Raw genomic sequence first — 20,303 nt, 5'->3', positions numbered from 1 at the left:
CATGGTGGTGCTGGTAGTAGGACTGTGTGCTCCTGGTTGTGTGGGTCTTGAATGGACCCCGACGGCTATGATGGCGAAGTGCTGCGGCGGCGGCGAAGTGGCCAATCTGGGTGACGTGGCCCACTCGCTCCTGGGATTGGTAGTGGTCTTCGGGCGAAAGCCTATGTTCAGAGTTGAATCAACGTGATGACGGCGTCCTCTACGTCGCTATTCTGTTGGGAGCATCGTGCTTGAAGGCACGGTCTTGAGGTTTCATGTTGAGCTACTTTCGGTGCTCGCCGTTGTCTAAGACGATCTTTAGTGGCGCAATGTACGTCATCGCGGGTGAATCCAACACGATGCTTTTAGTGGACTGACAAATTTCGCCATCTACTTGCCACCTCCTTTTAGGCATTAATGGGTGGATGATGCGTCGACAGGGGAAGTTCACCCGAAGTTGGTGTTGTCTTCGGATGTGACCGGCGATGGTCGAGACGTGGCGATGTTGCTCTATTTTTGACAAACTCTTTTTGCTTTGTAGTTGTGCCCTCAGGTGGCTGTCTTTGGACTAGCCCTGGTATGATTTCCGCACTGTGCTCGTTGTTCGCAACAAGCTGTAGTTTTTTTAATTTAAATTCTGCCTTCTAAAAAATATGATAAGAAAAAAAAACATGGACTTCATTTGCCTCAGATCATGCAAAGATTTCTCCTCCTTCCCGGGTGCATGCAAAGATACACCCTCCAAGTCGAAATGGTTACAACCTCCAAGTCCAAGGATGAGATGACCGACGTACTCCAAGTACGTCTAAACTTGCGCTGCCGTCACTGCCACGAATCGAACAACTCGTATTACAGTATCGATCTCCAGCGCATCACACCTTCTCTCAAAGCCGTCAAAGTCTTTATATTATACACACACTCAAGCGAGCTCTCTTCAAACTCAGAAATCCACAGCCAGCAACATATTTTCTTTTTAAATGTAATTTAGCAGCAGGACAGGACCGGTAAGCGGCGGCAGCTACCACCGTCGACCGAGGCAACAACATCCCAACCCCCGACCTCGTAATAAATGACCTCCTCACCCTCCGATAATGAATCGGACAGCGACGCGATTGCCCAGGAATTAAAGGTGGCAGGATCGGGTGGGTGTGTGGCTGGTACTGGAGTACAAGGGAGAGTTCGTTGGCATTCAAGGATTCAATTTTAAACAAGGATTCGATTCGACGGGGCCCGGTCTGGTCTTGACTAGCAAATGCGCAGAAATGGAGTACTACTAGTACAGTACGTGGAGCTGCAATGAATCTTTTTTTATTTCGAAAGGAATGAATCTTATTTTATGTCCGTAGAAACGGAGTGGTCAGTGGTTTGCCAACTTTCCGCTTTTCTCCTTTTCAGTTTGAAAAAATAGCTCTACGGTACATATAAAACTATCCATAATGAAAGTAACATTGATAGTAACATTATATATATCTAGATTAAATAGATGATGTGACATGCAATAAATGAAGAAAGAGATGAAAGTGGTAACATAGCTAGTTACTACTAGTACTATGAGGGCATCTCCAACAGGTTGCATGTTAGTCTTGTTGGTAAAATGTACATGTCATCAACCAACAAGTTATCATACAACTACTCCAATGGGTTGTATGTAAGCTATCCAATAGATGGTGAGACAATAAATATGATTGCTCTTTATTTCACCTTGGAGCTTGTGCAAAGGTTGTTGGTTAATCTACATACAACTTTGTTCTCTCTCCGTATTTAATACATGCCACATCATCACTATGTCCTAGGTGGCAAATTTACCAACACCTATCTCACAAGTGTTGGAGATGCCCTGAGTAACATCACACATATCAAGACAAGATGTGTCTATAACCTAATAAATGAAGTGCTTCATGTTATCACACATATGTTACTCCCCACTGTAGAGGTAGTAACATAGACTAGTAACATTACTAGTTTATATTACTATTCATTGTGGCTAGTCTAAGAGTATTATCCTCTATTCTTAAAAACGGAGTAGTATGTGTTTTCCCTCTTCATGCAATTCTGCCACATCATCAAGTCATGTATAAGGAGTAATTGACAATAGTGAGCTGCTATATATAAACATGCCACGTCGTCAAGAGTTAGCATTATTAATTACTCCCACTCCTATTTCCACGCCACGTGCTCGGCCTCGGATACCACAGCCCAAGAGCCAGAGGCACCGCCGTGCCCGCCGCCTTCGAGGTAGTGGAGGATGCGGCCATGAGCCTAGGCGATCGCGGGCGGCAGATCATCCTTTATCGGGCGGCAGTGGCGTTGTGGTGGCGAGGAGGTCCCGTCGATCCACGCGTAGCGGCTGTGCGGCGGAAGCGACACCGGCTCGTCCTTGACGCGGCGGAGACACCAGGGGATGCTGGCTCCTGCTTCACGCGCCCGCCGTACGTGCTCTAAAGCACATGCTATGCTTAGGTCACAAACTCTCAGAGTGCTACTCTCAACATAACACATCGTTTGGCAGCCACGTCGAACATGTTTGTCAAGATGGTGACACTCTAGACTTGGCTGCAACGTTGCTAATACGCCCCCGGTGTTTATAAATATAACCCCATTTCTATATTTTGTAAAGTAATCGATAATACCAGCATGCAATTTTATCATTAAAACCCATCTAGTCTGGAATAGTATCATGTAGTTCCGATTGGTCATTTGAAGGGCTAACAGATAGTGAAGCAAGCTCCGTAAATATTTTGGGCGCTCCCACATGTTCTTCCAAAGCTCAACTTGGCTCCTGGGCGACTTTGTTGGTCCCTTGTCACGTCATTGAGCTCGATGACATCGCTAGGGAGCCCTTGAGGGATAGGTCATCATCATATTAGTGGGATCTTTTACATTATAGAACTTGACATGTATATTCCGATGATGAGCTTCCTCAAAATGATCGAGGTATTCGTGGGCAAGCAAGTTGAATGCACACCCACTAGTTCATTTGGACAGCTTTCATATGCTTATATATCTAGTGCATCTATTGCACGCAATCTCTACTTCTCGCACTAATATTGATTGTAAGGCCTCTCCATTGCCTAATGGTCAGCCGCTTTGGTGTGAGACTTTTTTAGTTGTCTTCTTATAAAATCTCAATCATCATTTTATTTACCATTTAAGTGTGAATACCAAGGCTTGTGCTATGGGCATTAAGCGAAGTGTTGAGTAGTTGAAAAGGGAGAGTCATGGACTTAGTTAAATGACCAACGCTCTGGGTTTTGTTATGATAAGATGTTTAAATATGATAAAGCCTTGAGCGATTGGAATCATGAATGTGATACATATGTGTATTGATTTGTATTACATGAAAATATTGAACCATGAAAAGCAAGACTAATTTTATTTCACATTTTGATATCACCGACTTGTTATTAACTATAGATTATTGCCTGAAATCACTTTTATCCTAAGTTCATAATGAAGGAAATATGTTGTAGAGGCAATAATAAAGTTGTTATTTATATTTCCTTATATCATGATAAATGTTTATTATTCATGCTAGAATTGTATTAACCGGAAATTTAGTACATGTGTGAATACATAGAACAAAATTGAGTGTCCCTAGTATGCCTCTACTTGACTAGCTCGTTAATCAAAGATGGTTAAGTTTCCTAACCATAGACATGTGTTGTCATTTGATGAACGGGATCACATCATTAGAGAATGATGTGATGGACAAGACCCATCCGTTAGCTTAAGCATTATGATCATTTAGTTTTATTGCTATTGCTTTATTCATGACTTATACATATTCCTCTGACTATGAGATTATGCAACTCCCGAATACCGGAGGAACACTTTGTATGCTATCAAACGTTACAATGTAACTGGGTGATTATAAAGATGCTCTACAGGTGTCTCTGAAGGTGTTTTTTGAGTTGGCATAGATCAAGATTAGGATTTGTCACTCCGTGTATCGGAGAGGCATCTCTGGGTCCTCTCAGTAATGCACATCACTATAAGCCTTGCAAGAAATGTGACAAATGAGTTAGTTACATGATGATGCATTACGGAACGAGTAAAGAGACTTGCCGGTAAGGAGATTGAACTAGGTATGAAGATACCGACGATCCAATCTCGGGCAAGTAACATACCGATGACAAAGGGAATAACATATGTTGTCATTACGGTACGACCGATAAAGATCTTCATAGAATATGTGGGAACCAATATGAGCATCCAGGTTCCGTTGTTGGTTATTGACCCGAGAGGTGTCTTGGTCATGTCTACATAGTTCTCGAACCCGTAGGGTCCGCACGCTTAACGTTCGATGACGATTTTGCATTATATGAGTCATGTGATTTGGTGACTGAATGTTGTTCGGAGTCCCGGATGAGATCACGGACATGACGAGGAGTCTCAAAATGGTAGAGAGGTAAAGATTGATATATAGGATGATGGTATTCGGACACCGGAAGTGTTTTGGGATGCACCGGATACTTATTATCAGGTCACCGGAAGGGGTTCTAGGAACCCCCGACAAAAGATATGGGCCTTATGGGCCAAGAGGGGAAACACACCAGCCACAAAGGAGCTAGTGCGCCCCCCATATGGGCTAGCTAAATTGGAGTAAAAAAGGGGAAGGAGGAAAGGAAAAAAGGAAATAGGATTCCCCCTTCCCCATCTTCCCTTCCTACTCCGAATAGGAATAAGAAAGGGGGAGGCCGAATTGGGAGGACCCCAAGTAGGATTCCTCCTACTTGGGGCACCCCCTTGGCTGCCTCTCCTCCCCTCCAACCTATATATATATATGTATATATATGGGGGGACACCGCTAGAACACACAACAACAATTGTTAGCCGTGTGCGGCGCCCCCCACTATAGTTTGCGCCTCCAGTCATATTGTCGTAGTGCTTAGGCAAAACCCTGCGCGGATCACTTCACCATCTCTGTCACCACGCTGTCGTGCTGACGTAACTCTCCCTCGACACTTTGCTGGATCAAGAGTTCGAGGGACGTCATTGAGCTGAACGTGTGCAGAACTCGAAGGTGCGGTACGTCCGGTGCTTGATCGGTCGGAACAAGAAGAAGTTCGACTACATCAACCGCGTTGTCAAACGCTTCCGCTTTCGGTCTACGAGGGTACGTGGACACACTCTCCCCCTCCTGTTGCTATGCATCTCCCAGATAGATCTTGCGTGAGCGTAGGAATTTTTTTTGAAATTGCATGCTACGTTACTCAACAGTGGCATCCGAGCCAGGTCTATGCATAGATGATATGCACGAGTAGAACACAAAGAGTTGTGGGCGGTGATAGTTATACTTCTTACCACCAATGTCTTATTTTGATTCAGGGGTATTGTTGGATGAAGTGTCTCGGACCAACCTTACATGACCACGTTCATGAGACCGGTTCCACTGACACACATGCAACTTATTTTGCATAAAGGTGGCTGGCGGGTGTCCGTTTCTCCAACTTTAGTTGAATCGAATTTGACTGCGGCTGGTCCTTGTTGAAGGTTAAAACATCAAACTTGACGAAACATCATTGTGGTTTTGATGCATAGGTAAGAATGGTTCTTACTAGAAGCCCGTAGCAGCCACGTAAAACTTGCAACAACAAAGTAGAGGATGTCTAACTTGTTTTTGCAGGGCATGTTGTGATGTCATATGGTCAAGACATGATGTGATATACGTTATTGTATGAGATGATCATGTTTTGTAGAAGTTATCGACAACTGGCAGGAGACTTATGGTTGTCGCTTTATTGTATGAACTGCAATCGCCATGTAATTGTTTTACTTTATCACTATGTGTTAGCGATAGTTGTAGAAGCAATAGTTGGCGAGATGACAACAACGCTACGATGGAGATCAAGGTGTAAAGCCAGTGACGATGGAGATCATGATGGTGCTTTGGAGATGGAGATCAGAGGCACAAGATGATGATGGCCATATCATGTCACATATTTTGATTGCATGTGATGTTTATCTTTTTATGCATCTTATTTTTCTTAGTACGACGGTAGCATTATAAGATGATCCCTCACTAAAAATTTCAAGGTATAAGTGTTCTTCCTAAGTATGCATCATTGCGACAGTTCGTCGTGCCGAGACACCACATGATGATCGGGTGTGATAAGCTCTACGTTCACATACAATGGGTGCAAGATAGTTTTGCACATGCGGAATACTCGGGTTAAACTTGATGAGCCTAGCATGTACAGACATGGCCTCGGAACACTAGAGACTGAAACATCAAACGTGAATCATATAGTAGATATGATTGTTGGGGAACGTAGCAATAATTCAAAAATTTCCTACGTGTCACCAAGATTAATCTATGGAGTCATCTAGCAACGAGGGGGGGAGTGGATCTACATACCCTTGTAGATCGCGCGCGGAAGCGTTCAAGAGAACGGGGTTGATGGAGTCGTACTCGTCGTGATCCAAATCACCGATGATCCTAGCGCCGAACGGACGGCACCTCCGCGTTCAACACACGTACGGAGCAGCGACGTCTCCTCCTTCTTGATCCAGCAAGGGGGAAGGAGAGGTTGATGGAGATCCAGCAGCACGACGGCGTGGTGGAAGTAGCGGGATTCCAACAGGGCTTCGCCAAGCGCCGCGGGAGGAGGGAGATGTGTCATGGGAGGGAGAGGGAGGCGCCAGGGCTTAGGTATGGTTGCCCTCCCTTCCCCCCAATATATATAGGGCCAAGGGAGAGGGGGGGCGCAGCCTTGGCCCTTCCTCCAAGGAAGGGTGCGGCCAGGGAGGAGTCCCACCTCCCCAAGGCACCTAGGAGGTGCCTTCCCCCTTTAGGACTCTTCCTTTCCCTCATCTCTTGGCGCATGGGCCTCTTGGGGCTGGTGCCCTTGGCCCATAAAGGCCAAGGCGCACCCCCTACAGCCCATGTGGCCCCCCCGGGGCAGGTGGCCCCACCCGGTGGACCCCCGGGACCCTTCCGGTGGTCCCGGTACAATACCGGTGACCCCGAAACTTGTCCCGATAGCCAAAATAACACTTCCTATATATAATTCTTTACCTCTGGACCATTCCGGAACTCCTCGTGACGTCCGGGATCTCATCCGGGACTCCAAACAACATTCGGGTTACCGCATACTAATATCTCTATAACCCTAGCGTCACCGAACCTTAAGTGTGTAGACCCTACGGGTTCGGGAATCATGCAGACATGATGGAGATAACTCTCCGGTCAATAACCAACAGCGGGATCTGGATACCCATGTTGGCTCCCACATGTTCCACGATGATCTCATCGGATGAACCATGATGTCAAGGACTTAATCAATCCCGTATACAATTCCCTTTGTCTAGCGGTACGATACTTGCCCGAGATTCGATCGTCGGTATCCCGATACCTTGTTCAATCTCGTTACCGGCAAGTCTCTTTACTCGTTCCGTAACACATCATCCCGTGATCAACTCCTTGATCACATTGTGCACATTATGATGATGTCCTACCGAGTGGGCCCAGAGATACCTCTCCGTTTACACGGAGTGAAAAATCCCAGTCTCGATTCGTGCCAACCCAACAGACACTTTCGGAGATACCTGTAGTGTACCTTTATAGCCACCCAGTTACGTTGTGACGTTTGGCACACCCAAAGCACTCCTACGGTATCCGGGAGTTGCACAATCTCATGGTCTAAGGAAATGATACTTGACATTAGAAAAGCTTTAGCATACGAACTACATGATCTTGTGCTAGGCTTAGGATTGGGTCTTGTCCATCACATCATTCTCCTAATGATGTGATCCCGTTATCAACGACATCCAATGTCCATGGTCAGGAAACCGTAACCATCCATTGATCAACGAGCTAGTCAACTAGAGGTTTACTAGGGACATGGTGTTGTCTATGTATCCACACATGTATCTGAGTTTCCTATCAATACAATTCTAGCATGGATAATAAACTATTATCATGAACAAGGAAATATAATAATAACTAATTTATTATTGCCTCTAGGGCATATTTCCAACAGTCTCCCACTTGCACTAGAGTCAATAATCCAGTTCACATCGCTATGTGACTAACACTCAAGGTCACATCCCCATGTGACTAACACCCAAAGAGTTTACTAGAGTCAATAATCTAGTTCACATTACCATGTGATTAACACTCGATGAGTTCTGGGTTTGAACATGTTATGCTTGTGAGAGATGTTATAGTCAACGGGTCTGAATCTTTCAGATCCGTATGTACTTCGCAAATCTCTATGTCATCTTGTAGATGCAGCTACTACGCTATATTTGGAGCCATTTCAAATAACTGTTCTACTTGGAGCTATTCTAAATTGTTGCTCCATTATACGTATCCGGTATCTCTACTCAGAGCTATCCGGATAGGTGTTAAGCTTGCATCGACGTAACTCTTTACGTCGAACTCTTTATCACCTCCATAATCGAGAAAATTCCTTAGTCCACTAGTTACTAAGGATAACTTTGACCGCTGTCTTGTGATCCATTCTTGGATCACTCTTGTACCCCTTGACTGACTCATGGCAAGGCAAATTTCAGGTGCGGTACATAGCATGGCATACCGTATAGAGCCTATGACAAAAGCATAGGGACGACCTTCGTCCTTCCTCTTTCTTCTGCCGTGGTCGAGCTTTAAGTCTTAACTTCATACCTTACAACTCAGGCAAGAACTCCTTCTTTGACTGGTCCATCTTGAACACCTTCAAGATCATGTCAAGGTATGTGCTCATTTGAAAGTACCATTAAGAATTTTGATCTATCCTTATAGATCTTGATGCTCAATGTTCAAGTAGCTTAATCCAGGCTTTCCATTGAAAAATACTTTCCAAATAACCCTATATGCTTTCCAGAAATTCTACGTCATTTCTGATCAACAATATGTCAACATATATTTATCATAAATTCTATAGTGCTCCCACTCACTTGTTTGGAAATACAAGTTTCTCATAAACTTTGTATACACCCAAAACTTTGATCATCTTATCAAAGCATACATTCCAACTCCGAGATGCTTACTCCAGTCCTTAGAAGGATTGCTGGAGCTTTGCATACTTATTAACATCTTTCAGGATTAACAAAACCTTCCGGTTGTATCACATACAACCTTTCCTCAAAAATCGTCGAGGAAATAATGGTTTTTGGCATCCTATCTGCAAGATTTCACAAATAATGCAGTAATTTCTAATATAATTCCAACAGACTCTTAGCATCGCTACGAGTGAGAAAGTCTCATCGCAGTCAACTCCTTGAACTTGTCGGAAAACATCTTAACGACAAGTCGAGCTTTCTTAATGGTCATACCTACCATCATTGTCCGTCTTCCTTTTAAAATCCATATGTACCTAACAGCCTTACGACCATCAAGTAGTTCTCCCAAAGTCTACACTTTGTTTTCATATATGGATCCTCTCTCGGACTATATGGCCTCGAGCCATTTTGGAATCCAGGCCCACCATCGCTTCTCCATAGCTCGTAGGTTCATTGTTGTCTAGCAACATGACTTCCAAGACAGGATTACGTACCACTCTGAAGTAGTACGCATCCTTGTCATCCCACGAGGTTTGGTAGTGACTTGATCTGAAGTTTCATGATCACTATCATAAGCTTCCACTTCAATTGGTGTAGGTGCTACAGGAACAACTCCTGTGCCCTGCCACACACTAGTTGAAGAGACGGTTCAATAACCTCATCAAGTCTCCACCATCCTCCCACTCAATTCTTTCGAGAGAAACTTTTCCTCGAGAAAGGACCCGATTCTAGAAACAATCCCTTATTGCTTTCGGATCTGAGACAGGAGGTATACCCAACTGTTTTGGGTGTCCTATGAAGATGCATTTATCCTCTTTGGGTTCGAGCTTATCAGCCTGAAACTTTTTCACATAAGCGTCGCAGCCCCAAACTTCTAAGAAATGACAGCTTAGGTTTCTCTAAACCATAGTTCATATGGTGTCATCTCATCGGAATTACGTGGTGCCCTATTTAAAGTGAATGTGGTTGTCTTTAATGCCTAACCCATAAACTATCGTGGTAATTCGATAAGAGACATCATGGTATGCATCATATCCAATAGGGTGCAGTTATGATGTTCGGACACACCATCACACTATGGTGTTCCAGGCTGTATTAGTTGTGAAACAATTTCCACAATGTCTTAATTTTGTGCCAAACTCGTAATTCAGATATTCATCTCTATGATCATATCATAGATATTTTATCCTCTTGTCACGACGATCTTTCAACTTCACCCTGAAATTACTTGAACCTTTCAATAATTCAGACTCGTGATTCATCAAGTAAATATACTCAACATCTACTCAAATCATCTGTGAAGTAAGAACATAACGATATCCACTACATGCCTCAGCACTCATTGGATTGCACACATCAAAATGTATTACTTCCAACAAGTTGCTTTCTAGTTCCATTTTACTGAAAACGAGGCTTTCAGTCATCTTGCCCATGTGGTATGATTTGCATGTCTCAAGTGATTCAAAATCAAGTGAGTCCAAACGGTCCATTTGCATGGAGTTTCTTCATGCATATACACCAATAGACATGGTTCGCATGTCTCAAACCTTTCAAAACAAGTGAGCCCAAAGATCCATCAACATGGAGCTTCTTCATGCGTTTTATACCGATATGACTTACGTGGCAGTGCCACAAGTAGGTGGTACTATCATTACTATATTTTGGCATGAACATGTGTATCACTACGATCGAGATTCAATAAACCATTCATTTCAGGTGTAAGACCATTGAAGGTATTATTCAAATAAACAGAGTAACCATTATTCTCCTTAAATGAATAACCGTATTGCGATAGACATAATCCAATCATGTCTATGCTCAACGCAAACACCAATCTCGATGGTAGAGGGAGCGTACGATATTTGATCAACCTTGGAAATACTTCCAACACATATCGTCATCTCACCTTTAGCTAGTCTCCGTTTATTCCGTAGCTTTTATTTCGAGTTACTAACACTTAGCAACCGAACCGGTATCTAATACCCTGGTGCTACTAGGAGTACTAGTAAAGTACACATTAACATAATACATCCAATATACTTCTATCGACCTTGCCAGCCTTCTTATCTACCAAGTATCTAGGGTAATTCTGCTCCAGTGGCTGTTCCCTTTATTACAGAAGCACTTAGTCTCGGGTTTGGGTTCAACCTTGGGTTTCTTCACTAGAGCAGCAGCTGATTTGCCGTTTCATGAAGCATCCCTTTTTGCCCTTGCCCTTCTTGAAAACTAGTGGTTTCACCAACCATCAACAATTGATGCTCCTTCTTGATCTCTACTTTTGTGGTGTCAAACATCGCAAATATCTCAAGGATCATCATATATGTCCCTGATATATTATAGTTCATCACGAAGCTCAAGCAGCTTGGTGGTAATGACTTCGGAGAACCATCACTATTTCATCTGGAAGATCAACTCCCACTCGATTCAAGCGATTGTTGTACTCAGACAATCTGAGCACAAGTTCAACAATTGAGATTTTCTCCCTTAGTTTGCAGGCTAAGAAAATCGTTGGAGGTCTTATACCTCTTGACGTGGGCACGAGCCTGAAATCCCAATTTCAGCCCTCGAAACATCTCATATGTTTCGCGACGTTTCAAAACGTCTTCGGTGCCTCAACTCTAAGCCGTTTAACTGAACTATCACGTAGTTATCAAAATGTGTATGTCAGATGTTCACAACATCCATAGACAACGTTCGAGGTTCAGCACACTGAGCGGTGCATTAAGGACATAAGCCTTCTATGAAGCAATGAGGACAAACCTCAGTTTACGGACCTAGTCCGCATAATTACTACTATCAACTTTCAACTAAATTTTCTCTAGGAACATATCTAAACAGTAGAACTGAAGCGCGAGCTACGACATAATTTGCGAAGACCTTTTGACTATGTTCAGGATAATTAAGTTCATCTTGTGAACTCCCACTCAGATAGACATCCCTCTAGTCATCTAAGTGATTACATGATCCGAGTCAACTAGGCCGTGTCCGATCATCACGTGAGACGGACTAGTCATCATCGGTGAACATCTTCATGTTGATCGTATCTACCATACGACTCATGCTCGACCTTTCGGTCTCTTGTGTTCCGAGGCCATGTCTGTACATGCTAGGCTCGTCAAGTCAACCTAAGTGTTTCGCGTGTGTAAATCTGTCTTACACCCGTTGTATGTGAACGTTAGAATCTAACACCCGATCATCACGTGGTGCTTCGAAACAACGAACTGTCGCAACGGTGCACAGTTAGGGGGAACACTTTCTTTAAATTATTATGAGGGATCATCTTATTTACTACCGTCGTTCTAAGTAAACAAGATGCATAAACATGATAAACATCACATGCAATCAAATAGTGACATGATATGGCCATCATCACTTTGCTCCTCTTGATCTCCATCTTCGGGGCTCCATGATCATCATCGTCACCGGCATGACACCATGATCTCCATCATCATGATCTCTATCATCGTGTCTTCATGAAGTTGTCTCGTCAACTATTACTTCTACTACTACAGCTAACGGTTAGCAATAAAGTAAAGTAATTACATGACGTTTATGTTGACACGCAGGTCATAAATAAATTAAGACAACTCCTATGGCTCCTGCCGGCTGTCATACTCATCGACATGCAAGTCGTGATTCCTATTACAAGAACATGATCAATCTCATACATCACATATATCATTCATCACATCCTTTTGGCCATATCACATCACATAGCATACCCTGCAAAAACAAGTTAGACGTCCTCTAATTGTTGTTTGCATGTTTTACGTGGCCGCTATGGGTTTCTAGCAAGAACGTTTCTTACCTACGCAAAAACCACAACGTGATATGCCAATTGCTATTTACCCTTCATAAGGACCCTTTTCATCGAATCCGATCCGACTAAAGTGGGAGAGACAGACACCCGCTAGCCACCTTATGCAACTAGTGCATGTCAGTCGGTGGAACCAGTCTCACGTAAGAGTACGTGTAAGGTCGGTCCGGGCCGCTTCATCCCACAATGCCACCGAATCAAGATTGGACTAGTAACGGTAAGCATATTGAACAAAATCAACGCCCACAACTACTTTGTGTTCTACTCGTGCATAGAATCTACGCAATAGACCTAGCTCATGATGCCACTGTTGGGGAACGTAGCAATAATTCAAAATTTTCCTACGTGTCACCAAGATCAATCTATGGAGTCATCTAGCAACGAGGGGGGAGTGGATCTACATACCCTTGTAGATCGCGCGCGGAAGCGTTCAAGAGAACGGGGTTGATGGAGTCGTACTCGTCGTGATCCAAATCACCGATGATCCTAGCGCCGAACGGACGGCACCTCCGCGTTCAACACACGTACGGAGCAGCGACGTCTCCTCCTTCTTGATCCAGCAAGGGGGAAGGAGAGGTTGATGGAGATCCAGCAGCACGACGGCGTGGTGGAAGTAGCGGGATTCCAACAGGGCTTCGCCAAGCGCTGCGGGAGGAGGGAGATGTGTCATGGGAGGGAGAGGGAGGCGCCAGGGCTTAGGTATGGTTGCCCTCCCTTCCCCCCACTATATATAGGGCCAAGGGAGAGGGGGGGGGCGCAGCCTTGGCCCTTCCTCCAAGGAAGGGTGCGGCCAGGGAGGAGTCCCACCTCCCCAAGGCACCTAGGAGGTGCCTTCCCCCTTTAGGACTCTTCCTTTCCCTCATCTCTTGGCGCATGGGCCTCTTGGGGCTGGTGCCCTTGGCCCATACAGGCCAAGGCGCACCCCCTACAGCCCATGTGGCCCCCCGGGGCAGGTGGCCCCACCCGGTGGACCCCCGGGACCCTTCCGGTGGTCCTGGTACAATACCGGTGACCCCGAAACTTGTCCCGATAGCCGAAATAGCACTTCCTATATATAATTCTTTACCTCCGGACCATTCCGGAACTCCTCGGGTTCGGGAATCATGCAGACATGACGGAGATAACTCTCCGGTCAATAACCAACAGCAGGATCTGGATACCCATGTTGGCTCCCACATGTTCCACGATGATCTCATCGGATGAACCACGATGTCAAGGACTTAATCAATCCCGTATACAATTCCCTTTGTCTAGCGGTACGATACTTGCCCGAGATTCGATCGTCGGTATCCCGATACCTTGTTCAATCTCGTTACCGGCAAGTCTCTTTACTCGTTCCGTAACACATCATCCCGTGATCAACTCCTTGATCACATTGTGCACATTATGATGATGTCCTACCGAGTGGGCCCAGAGATACCTCTCCGTTTACACGGAGTGACAAATCCCAGTCTCGATTCGTGCCAACCCAACAGACACTTTCGGAGATACCTGTAGTGTACCTTTATAGCCACCCAGTTACGTTGTGACGTTTGGCACACCCAAAGCACTCCTACGGTATCCGGGAGTTGCACAATCTCATGGTCTAAGGAAATGATACTTGACATTAGAAAAGCTTTAGCATACGAACTACATGATCTTGTGCTAGGCTTAGGATTGGGTCTTGTCCATCACATCATTCTCCTAATGATGTGATCCCGTTATCAACGACATCCAATGTCCATGGTCAGGAAACCGTAACCATCCATTGATCAACGAGCTAGTCAACTAGAGGTTTACTAGGGACATGGTGTTGTCTATGTATCCACACATGTATCTGAGTTTCCTATCAATACAATTCTAGCATGGATAATAAACGATTATCATGAACAAGGAAATATAATAATAACTAATTTATTATTGCCTCTAGGGCATATTTCCAACAGTCTCCCACTTGCACTAGAGTCAATAATCCAGTTCACATCGCTATGTGACTAACACTCAAGGTCACATCCCCATGTGACTAACACCCAAAGAGTTTACTAGAGTCAATAATCTAGTTCACATTACCATGTGATTAACACTCGATGAGTTCTGGGTTTGAACATGTTATGCTTGTGAGAGATGTTATAGTCAACGGGTCTGAATCTTTCAGATCCGTATGTACTTCGCAAATCTCTATGTCATCTTGTAGATGCAGCTACTACGCTATATTTGGAGCCATTTCAAATAACTGTTCTACTTGGAGCTATTCTAAATTGTTGCTCCATTATACGTATCCGGTATCTCTACTCAGAGCTATCCGGATAGGTGTTAAGCTTGCATCGACGTAACTCTTTACGTCGAACTCTTTATCACCTCCATAATCGAGAAAATTCCTTAGTCCACTAGTTACTAAGGATAACTTTGACCGCTGTCTTGTGATCCATTCTTGGATCACTCTTGTACCCCTTGACTGACTCATGGCAAGGCAAATTTCAGGTGCGGTACATAGCATGGCATACCGTATAGAGCCTATGACAAAAGCATAGGGACGACCTTCGTCCTTCCTCTTTCTTCTGCCGTGGTCGAGCTTTAAGTCTTAACTTCATACCTTACAACTCAGGCAAGAACTCCTTCTTTGACTGGTCCATCTTGAACACCTTCAAGATCATGTCAAGGTATGTGCTCATTTGAAAGTACCATTAAGAATTTTGATCTATCCTTATAGATCTTGATGCTCAATGTTCAAGTAGCTTAATCCAGGCTTTCCATTGAAAAATACTTTCCAAATAACCCTATATGCTTTCCAGAAATTCTACGTCATTTCTGATCAACAATATGTCAACATATATTTATCATAAATTCTATAGTGCTCCCACTCACTTGTTTGGAAATACAAGTTTCTCATAAACTTTGTATACACCCAAAACTTTGATCATCTTATCAAAGCATACATTCCAACTCCGAGATGCTTACTCCAGTCCTTAGAAGGATTGCTGGAGCTTTGCATACTTATTAACATCTTTCAGGATTAACAAAACCTTCCGGTTGTATCACATACAACCTTTCCTCAAAAATCGTCGAGGAAATAATGGTTTTTGGCATCCTATCTGCAAGATTTCACAAATAATGCAGTAATTTCTAATATAATTCCAACAGACTCTTAGCATCGCTACGAGTGAGAAAGTCTCATCGCAGTCAACTCCTTGAACTTGTCGGAAAACATCTTAACGACAAGTCGAGCTTTCTTAATGGTCATACCTACCATCATTGTCCGTCTTCCTTTTAAAATCCATATGTACCTAACAGCCTTACGACCATCAAGTAGTTCTCCCAAAGTCTACACTTTGTTTTCATATATGGATCCTCTCTCGGACTATATGGCCTCGAGCCATTTTGGAATCCAGGCCCACCATCGCTTCTCCATAGCTCGTAGGTTCATTGTTGTCTAGCAACATGACTTCCAAGACAGGATTACGTACCACTCTGAAGTAGTACGCATCCTTGTCATCCCACGAGGTTTGGTAGTGACTTGATCTGAAGTTTCATGATCACTATCATAAGCTTCCACTTCAATTGGTGTAGGTGCTACAGGAACAACTCCTGTGCCCTGCCACACACTAGTTGAAGAGACGGTTCAATAACCTCATCAAGTCTCCACCATCCTCCCACTCAATTCTTTCGAGAGAAACTTTTCCTCGAGAAAGGACCCGATTCTAGAAACAATCCCTTATTGCTTTCGGATCTGAGACAGGAGGTATACCCAACTGTTTTGGGTGTCCTATGAAGATGCATTTATCCTCTTTGGGTTCGAGCTTATCAGCCTGAAACTTTTTCACATAAGCGTCGCAGCCCCAAACTTCTAAGAAATGACAGCTTAGGTTTCTCTAAACCATAGTTCATATGGTGTCATCTCATCGGAATTACGTGGTGCCCTATTTAAAGTGAATGTGGTTGTCTTTAATGCCTAACCCATAAACTATCGTGGTAATTCGATAAGAGACATCATGGTATGCATCATATCCAATAGGGTGCAGTTATGATGTTCGGACACACCATCACACTATGGTGTTCCAGGCTGTATTAGTTGTGAAACAATTTCCACAATGTCTTAATTTTGTGCCAAACTCGTAATTCAGATATTCATCTCTATGATCATATCATAGATATTTTATCCTCTTGTCACGACGATCTTTCAACTTCACCCTGAAATTACTTGAACCTTTCAATAATTCAGACTCGTGATTCATCAAGTAAATATACTCAACATCTACTCAAATCATTTGTGAAGTAAGAACATAACGATATCCACTACATGCCTCAGCACTCATTGGATTGCACACATCAAAATGTATTACTTCCAACAAGTTGCTTTCTAGTTCCATTTTACTGAAAACGAGGCTTTCAGTCATCTTGCCCATGTGGTATGATTTGCATGTCTCAAGTGATTCAAAATCAAGTGAGTCCAAACGGTCCATTTGCATGGAGTTTCTTCATGCATATACACCAATAGACATGGTTCGCATGTCTCAAACCTTTCAAAACAAGTGAGCCCAAAGATCCATCAACATGGAGCTTCTTCATGCGTTTTATACCGATATGACTTACGTGGCAGTGCCACAAGTAGGTGGTACTATCATTACTATATTTTGGCATGAACATGTGTATCACTACGATCGAGATTCAATAAACCATTCATTTCAGGTGTAAGACCATTGAAGGTATTATTCAAATAAACAGAGTAACCATTATTCTCCTTAAATGAATAACCGTATTGCGATAGACATAATCCAATCATGTCTATGCTCAACGCAAACACCAATCTCGATGGTAGAGGGAGCGTACGATATTTGATCAACCTTGGAAATACTTCCAACACATATCGTCATCTCACCTTTAGCTAGTCTCCGTTTATTCCGTAGCTTTTATTTCGAGTTACTAACACTTAGCAACCGAACCGGTATCTAATACCCTGGTGCTACTAGGAGTACTAGTAAAGTACACATTAACATAATACATCCAATATACTTCTATCGACCTTGCCAGCCTTCTTATCTACCAAGTATCTAGGGTAATTCTGCTCCAGTGGCTGTTCCCTTTATTACAGAAGCACTTAGTCTCGGGTTTGGGTTCAACCTTGGGTTTCTTCACTAGAGCAGCAGCTGATTTGCCGTTTCATGAAGCATCCCTTTTTGCCCTTGCCCTTCTTGAAAACTAGTGGTTTCACCAACCATCAACAATTGATGCTCCTTCTTGATCTCTACTTTTGTGGTGTCAAACATCGCAAATATCTCAAGGATCATCATATATGTCCCTGATATATTATAGTTCATCACGAAGCTCAAGCAGCTTGGTGGTAATGACTTCGGAGAACCATCACTATTTCATCTGGAAGATCAACTCCCACTCGATTCAAGCGATTGTTGTACTCAGACAATCTGAGCACAAGTTCAACAATTGAGATTTTCTCCCTTAGTTTGCAGGCTAAGAAAATCGTTGGAGGTCTTATACCTCTTGACGTGGGCACGAGCCTGAAATCCCAATTTCAGCCCTCGAAACATCTCATATGTTTCGCGACGTTTCAAAACGTCTTCGGTGCCTCAACTCTAAGCCGTTTAACTGAACTATCACGTAGTTATCAAAATGTGTATGTCAGATGTTCACAACATCCATAGACAACGTTCGAGGTTCAGCACACTGAGCGGTGCATTAAGGACATAAGCCTTCTATGAAGCAATGAGGACAAACCTCAGTTTACGGACCTAGTCCGCATAATTACTACTATCAACTTTCAACTAAATTTTCTCTAGGAACATATCTAAACAGTAGAACTGAAGCGCGAGCTACGACATAATTTGCGAAGACCTTTTGACTATGTTCAGGATAATTAAGTTCATCTTGTGAACTCCCACTCAGATAGACATCCCTCTAGTCATCTAAGTGATTACATGATCCGAGTCAACTAGGCCGTGTCCGATCATCACGTGAGACGGACTAGTCATCATCGGTGAACATCTTCATGTTGATCGTATCTACCATACGACTCATGCTCGACCTTTCGGTCTCTTGTGTTCCGAGGCCATGTCTGTACATGCTAGGCTCGTCAAGTCAACCTAAGTGTTTCGCGTGTGTAAATCTGTCTTACACCCGTTGTATGTGAACGTTAGAATCTAACACCCGATCATCACGTGGTGCTTCGAAACAACGAACTGTCGCAACGGTGCACAGTTAGGGGGAACACTTTCTTTAAATTATTATGAGGGATCATCTTATTTACTACCGTCGTTCTAAGTAAACAAGATGCATAAACATGATAAACATCACATGCAATCAAATAGTGACATGATATGGCCATCATCACTTTGCTCCTCTTGATCTCCATCTTCGGGGCTCCATGATCATCATCGTCACCGGCATGACACCATGATCTCCATCATCATGATCTCTATCATCGTGTCTTCATGAAGTTGTCTCGTCAACTATTACTTCTACTACTACAGCTAACGGTTAGCAATAAAGTAAAGTAATTACATGACGTTTATGTTGACACGCAGGTCATAAATAAATTAAGACAACTCCTATGGCTCCTGCCGGCTGTCATACTCATCGACATGCAAGTCGTGATTCCTATTACAAGAACATGATCAATCTCATACATCACATATATCATTCATCACATCCTTTTGGCCATATCACATCACATAGCATACCCTGCAAAAACAAGTTAGACGTCCTCTAATTGTTGTTTGCATGTTTTACGTGGCCGCTATGGGTTTCTAGCAAGAACGTTTCTTACCTACGCAAAAACCACAACGTGATATGCCAATTGCTATTTACCCTTCATAAGGACCCTTTTCATCGAATCCGATCCGACTAAAGTGGGAGAGACAGACACCCGCTAGCCACCTTATGCAACTAGTGCATGTCAGTCGGTGGAACCAGTCTCACGTAAGAGTACGTGTAAGGTCGGTCCGGGCCGCTTCATCCCACAATGCCACCGAATCAAGATTGGACTAGTAACGGTAAGCATATTGAACAAAATCAACGCCCACAACTACTTTGTGTTCTACTCGTGCATAGAATCTACGCAATAGACCTAGCTCATGATGCCACTGTTGGGGAACGTAGCAATAATTCAAAATTTTCCTACGTGTCACCAAGATCAATCTATGGAGTCATCTAGCAACGAGGGGGGAGTGGATCTACATACCCTTGTAGATCGCGCGCGGAAGCGTTCAAGAGAACGGGGTTGATGGAGTCGTACTCGTCGTGATCCAAATCACCGATGATCCTAGCGCCGAACGGACGGCACCTCCGCGTTCAACACACGTACGGAGCAGCGACGTCTCCTCCTTCTTGATCCAGCAAGGGGGAAGGAGAGGTTGATGGAGATCCAGCAGCACGACGGCGTGGTGGAAGTAGCGGGATTCCAACAGGGCTTCGCCAAGCGCTGCGGGAGGAGGGAGATGTGTCATGGGAGGGAGAGGGAGGCGCCAGGGCTTAGGTATGGTTGCCCTCCCTTCCCCCCACTATATATAGG

This window comes from Triticum urartu, chromosome 7A (assembly GCF_056163025.1).
Source record: "Triticum urartu cultivar PI428250 chromosome 7A, HENAU_Tu73, whole genome shotgun sequence".
NCBI classification, from domain to species: Eukaryota; Viridiplantae; Streptophyta; class Magnoliopsida; order Poales; family Poaceae; genus Triticum; species Triticum urartu.
The sequence above is the reverse complement of the archived record's forward strand: the minus strand, read 5'-3'. Positions refer to the sequence as shown.